The sequence below is a fragment of the Solanum verrucosum genome, unplaced genomic scaffold (genome assembly GCF_900185275.1).
Source record: "Solanum verrucosum unplaced genomic scaffold, falcon-dt-bn FXZP01000178.1, whole genome shotgun sequence".
Classification (NCBI taxonomy): Eukaryota; Viridiplantae; Streptophyta; class Magnoliopsida; order Solanales; family Solanaceae; genus Solanum; species Solanum verrucosum.
The window spans coordinates 177,486-184,558 of NW_026020286.1; positions in this window are offsets into that span (position 1 = coordinate 177,486).

The window sequence follows — 7,073 nt, forward strand, 5'->3', positions numbered from 1 at the left end:
AAAAAAAACCCAACAATATTGAACAAACGAATGGATAAAATAATAAAGAAAGCAATCATCATCCTAAAATAAAAAAGGAAAAATTGTATAAAATAGCAAATTATTAATTTAAATTAAATGTTATAACCACAGTTTCATTTAATTGTAATCTGTCACAAACACTTGCCATTAGCCTCTCTCCCCAGAGAATCTCGCTCGCCAGTCTCCCAGATCTCGCTTGCCACTCTCCCTCGCCTCTCTCACTTTATACAAACACAAATGTATGAATTGCATTTGTGTTTGTATAAAGTGAGAGAAAACTGTATATACAAATATATATTTTTTCGTCCTATACACTTATATCTATACAAATACAGATCTTCCCCTACCAGTTATCTGTTGCCTTTCTCTCTTTCTCGCTTTATACAAACACAAATTATACAAATTACAATGTATAATTTGTGTTGTATAAAGTGAGAGAGAGAGAGATTCGACATACAAATGTTTTATTTTGATTCAATTGTATACAAATTCAAATTTTATGCAGATATACAAACACAATCATTGATAGATATACATAATAGTTACATATATACAATTATATAACCGATATACATACACAATCGTTGCATTTTTATACAAACGAGAGGTCTGCCAGCGATTCATACAAATCAGATGCTCCATAGCAAACATAAAGTTTTCTATTGAGCGCAATTATGCAAACTATAGTTATAGCATACAAATATTATTTTTATGTTTGCTAAACCTAATATTTACTAAATTAAAAAAGGAACCAAAATAGTAAATTCAACTTATTCACAAATGCAAAAAATAACCCATTCAACAGTAAACTATCAAAATAAAGACCAGAGTGTAAAGATTTGTCACACATATATTGTAAAGAGGAAAGAAGTGTCACTGGGTTTTGCCGAATTTGTTCACTGGAGTTCAAAGTTGTTGTCCATCGGAGTTTTGATGGGGTTTTTTTAGACTTTTAACTCCCCTGAGCTTCGTCGGAGTACCTACAAAACAAACAAAAACGAAAACAAAAAATCGAAAAAAAGAAAAAGGGAAAATGGGAGGGAATGGATTTGGTTTGTTCCAGTTCATCGGAGCTTGAAGCTCCTCGCTGGAGTGGAATAGTGGAGGTTGGAACGGTGGTTTGGTCGGAGTTAATGGAGGTCGACGGAGTTGGCTTCGTTCGGTGGCTACTGATTGATCTTGTGGGTCGAATGTTGCTGGAAAAGGAGTTGTTTGGGACGGGAAAAGAGTTTTGGTGGAGTGGTGGTGTTGAGGAATAATGGGGTTTTTGGGTGGTGGACTCGTCGGACTTCAGCGGAGCTTCGGTGAGCTTATCAATGGAAAAATTATGAGCACTAAAAGAAATTTCTAAAGACTTAAAAATTTGAAAATTACACTAATTATCTAAAATATTATCCACCACCAATAACTTAATGACCAAGAAATTAGTTAAATAGAAAATTAAAAATCGTCTTAGTACAATATCATTATCTTAAAACTATGGGCTAAAAATACTGGTTAATATAAATCTTATCCATATTTGAATGAATTCTAGACTATGCAAAATATCAAAATGAGTATTAACAAATGTAACGAATAAAATGAATATTAAAAAATGCAATGAACATAACTAATGACATGTAAAAAATGCAATTTAACAGAAAATAATGATTTAATAACAAATGAACAAATATTTAAACGTATTCAATCGGTTACAAAAAATAATATAATCAAAATTAATTGATAAAAATCCTAATATTTTAAAAAATAAGGATAATTATCAATATATTGCATTAAAATTGCAAAACACACAGTTTGAACTATTTAACGAATAAAATACTTAAAAATATTGACTTTAAAATTTTGGTGTCAACATGAGTAATATCACCAAGGCCATAAAAAAACATCATCCTTTAGACCATGTTCAACCCACCTCTATTTTACTCTTCATTCTCTATATTTGGAAAGTAAAATAGAGAATGAGAACTTCAACCCCCATTCATATCACTCTCTATTCTTCATATTTAGAGAGTTGAATAGTAATTCTCAAGATTTGGAGAACTACTATTCACACTCTTTATTTCACTCTTTCAATATTTTATTATTATTTATATTATTTTCTAGTTAACATATTATTTTACATATAATGTCATTAATTAAATATCTAATATTCATAATTCTTTTTAAATGTAATATAATATTTTTAAATATATATTATTTAATTTCATCCCGAATTAATAGTATTTTTTTCTAATTTTCGTCAACAATATAATTTGATTTTATTATTAATTTCCACTATAGAGAATACACAAGATTAAAATGATAAGATGAAAAAAAATAATTTAAAAATACAATACATAACTTGATAATTTAAAGGGAAAAGAGTCTGAAAAATACTCCAATTTTGGTCGAAATTGTTGTTACGATACCAACCTTTGGAAAGGACATTTTCCCCATGTACTATTTATATCCGTCTTCATGTTGAGGTTCTTTTTATATGTTATCTCACTATAACTTAAGTTTTAAATTATTGAGATAGGTAATTAAATATTAGGTGTATCGTACTGTTCGAGTACTATAAAAGTTATGATAATTGGAGAAATTGAGATTGATCCTTAGGTTGGAACTTTAGGAAATTAATTATAGAATTAGGTGAGTTTTTGGGTCTAGGCTAAACATAAAATAATATGAGTGTTTATAGACTCGTTATCTTACAAATTATGCACATATACTTGATAGATTGGAAAGGTTCGGAGGCTTTGAGGAAAGGAAAAACATTGGGGAAGTAGCTTGATCGACTTTGGTTCTTCGGTGGAGGTAGGTTATGATTTATTATATGTGATAGATACTCTCCTAATAGCAATTGATATTCATTGAGTGATATTGTGAAGTTCTCTATGTACTTGGTTGTGTGGTTGTGTAGTTCATGATTGGTCTGAAATCCTGAGACCGTGAAATTTATAATATGAAACCCTCTCTATTGAAGTGATACCTTGAATAAAGAAGGCTTGATGAAATATTGTTAATGAAGTGAAAATTGGTGATAATAAATGGAGAATTAACGATATATTGGATCGGGTGCCACGTTCCAGCATGGAATTATTGGATCAGAGTGTCACGTTCCAACATGGTATTATTGGATCGGAGTGTCACGTTTTGACACGGTATTATTGGATCGGGGTGTCACGTTTCGACACGGTATTATATAATCGGGGTGTCACGTTCCGACACGGTATTATTGGATCGGTGTGTCACGTTTCGACACAATAACAATAAAGAGGAAAACATATTGAATTAACAGAATGTACTCAATCTCAAAGAACGACATTTCCCAAACGAGCGTGGTGTGGAGGCATGAGTCCTCGTGTTTGTGCTTGATATTATGATTGATTACGTACTTGCTTCAGTTGTCACCTGTTCATGTTGTTTGTTGTTTATCATCTGTTAAGTGCTATAGTTGATTTTATACTATTACTTTATGCATATTAGTTATTATTTTGAGTCGGCCGATGATATCTATTCAATACATGTTGCCTTGTACTGATCCCTACTTGTGTTTTTCTTTGTTTTCCTTTTGTAGAGTGCAATGAGTGTACCAACGAATTTGACTCGCCCTCAGCTCTTGTTGATATGCTCGAATGAATAGCTCACCCAGCATATCAAGTTTCAGGGTGAGCTATTCATTCGAGCTCGTGTTGGATTCTCTCAGTCATGGCATGATGTCCTTAGTTTTCAGACATAGACTACTTTATTCATTTATTATGATGTATTTGACACTCTTAGACTTAGTATTTAGAAATTAGATGTCCTTGATGTGATGACTTTTAGGTTTTGGGAATGACATATATTAGTATTTAATGGATTTGTGTTTCTTAACTTAATAGGATTGAGCTTTCGCATTATGGTTTGTATTTCGTAAGTTAACAATTAATATATGTTGGGGTTTGGATTACTTGGTTCACCCACCTAGGAGGTTAAGTGTGGGTGCCACTCATGACTCATTTTGGGTCATGACAACACCCAAATTTTCATCCAAATAATATTTGCCAAAAATATTTGAAACCTATGTCCAAATGCTTGCTAAGATTTGACAAGTCTAATTCATCATAGTTTATTTTTGGTTAATCCTTATATGGGAGCATACCTAATACATCACATGTTACGCCACCAAAAGAACATTACTATGTTGATGAATATCCACATAAACCATCATGACTGGTTTTCTTAAAGACTGGGTTTGTCTTATCCATTGTGGTTGAACTATATGTGGGAGATCAATCAGTATTCGTGAGGCTTGGTCACACATCAAGGTAGCATGGCTATAAAGAGCTCAATTGCATTTCACACATTTTTAGGGGGAGGTGAGTCTTGTCTCCTTTCACTTTGTCCTACTCGGAGGTCCCGAGAGCACATGCCAGAAGAAACGACGGTGGCACCATATGAGAGATTATCGTCTTCTTATGGGTGCATTAACTAGAAAGTGGTTGGAATTGGAAGTAACTGTAAGCGAGGGAGGGAAAGGAAAAGCAAAAAGTTTTATGCATTCGTGCTCCACATCCGTGAAGCACTTCACTTGCTCAAGAAGACATGAATTCTCAATTGATTCTATATATATATATATATATATATATTATTGTTGTGATATCATTAATGTTTCTTGCTCACACCCTACTGATTAGTCAATGATACTATACAAGTATAGATATACCAGATAACTTAACCTTGTTTCGCGCGGTATTCCATGACCTCATGAAGATTATGAATGATCATGTTCTAATATCTTAATATTAGAAATTTTGTACGATCACATCTATTAAGAACTCGAAAGATTGTAAAATTCTTAATCTTTAATGAATTTTCTCTTTTACATATTTTCAATTATAATATTTGTTCTTTGATATAATTGGCTTCTCAATATTGAATGATTTCATAGACTAGTCAATTATCACTTTCTCTATTGTTTGGTACATGTGCATGCAAAGTATAAGATACTCAATTTGATGACCTATTATTTATTCTTTAGCCAATAGCAACTAAAGAATTATGAACCAATCAAGTCATATATTTGTTATTCTGGAGGGACCAACTAGGAAAATATTTAAGAAATAAAAATAATTACAAGGAATTAGGAGAATCAAGAAAGATCTCCCCAATTTTTTTTCTATATTAACCATTAACAAAGAATAGAAAAATAGTAATTGAAACATTTAAACTTTTTAGAATAAAGAATGTGAAAGGTTAATAAGCAATATATGAAAAATATAGGATAACATCTATCTATCTATCTTTTTCAAAGGGTGGTGACTTTTTCAAAAAGTTGTGACTTCTCCGATGAGTTGTGATCTTTTCAAAGGAGTGTGACTTTTCAGAAGGATTGCGACTATTCTGTCACGACCCCAAAGTACACCTAGTCGTAACATGGCGTGTAGGACCTCGAGAGACCCTATACAACTCACTTAGCATACAACATACAAGATACAATAATTTAACGAATTCAAAAGACTGTTTTATATCATAAAGATTTTGACAAAAGCAGAAGTCTAACATAAGTCTCAAGCCATCTAGTACATCATAAGGAAAATGATTGGGACGTAACCCATATATCACATACAAGTTTGAAATGAAAGAACATAAAGCAATAAAGAGTATCGATCCTCGGAACATGAGGACTCACCAATCTTCAAAAGCTCAAAAGGATCAACTAGCCACGAGTAGGGGTGTTCACGGTTTGGATAAAAACCGATTCAAACCAAAAAACCGAACCAAACCGATTTTATTTAGGGTTTGATTTGGTTTGGTTTTAGATTTTTTAAAAACCGATAGTATTTGGTTTGGTTATGGTTTTGTTCGAAAAAAATTGAAAAAATAACCAAACCAAATCGATAAATAATATACATAAATTTTATTATTATACATACATAATATACTATTTTATAAACAATTTTAAAAATCTTATATATGTATTCATCAAAATTTATTTATAATTTACTTATGAAAGTAAAATGCCCAAGGTAAGAACATTTATCTTATTGGTTTCATGTATATGAGTGTCTATGACAATTCTTTGTGGTACTGAAAATGTCAATGTCTCTTCCTTCTAGGACAAAAGTAGTGAACTTTGAAGCTTTATTCATAGTAAATTCAATGATCAAAAGTTTCATAATGTCAGTCATTCTAACTATTTTTCATTTTGAATGGATTATTGTCACTTTTTTCACGTTTTGAATGAATTATTTCTTTTAATTTTATGTATATAGTTAATAACCGAATAACTGAACCAAACCGAACCGAAACCGATAACAACCAAACTGATAAATGTATATTATATTAGGTTTGGTTTGGTTTTGATAATTTTAAAACCGATTAAGTTGGTTTGGTTTTGGTTTCGACCAATAACCGACCCAAACCAACCTGTGAACACCCCTAGCCACGAGTGTGCAGAATGGGAACGTTGGACCCTATATTAGTGAAACAATGTCGGCACAAGTATGCATTAATACATGGAATGTACTAAGTATGATAGCAATGCATAAGAGTTACGAAATCATGCTAAAAAGGACTTTGCGTGACATGGAATGACCAAACTAAATCATAAAATAACATGTTAGAAAACATAAGTCGTAATCATGGTCAATGCAAGCTAAGAATCTTTAAAACATATTTGAGATACTTTTAGAAAGTAACCTTAGTTCATTATTGTGGGAACTTGCCATTAACCGATATAGACCATGTGAGCTATAAGTGGATCCACTAGCTAATGTCTATATAAGACAACCTATGGTGGCACATAGTTATGGGACATGGGTAATCACTGCTAGTCCACTCGGTGCTAAGCATAAATCTCATGGAATAGTTATTAATCATATTTATCTTATTATCCATTGAAAGACACAATCATGTAGCCAATCCAAGCTAGAGTTCATTTAGAATAGTTCCTAAATCTTGATTTAATCTTTAGTTGAGAAACCTTTCAACCCTATGAATCCTTCGTGTAAGAATAACTTTTCACAACAACAATGTAGATGCTTTAGTCTCAAAGAAACCTTAAATCATTCATAATTGTTGGAAAAAGT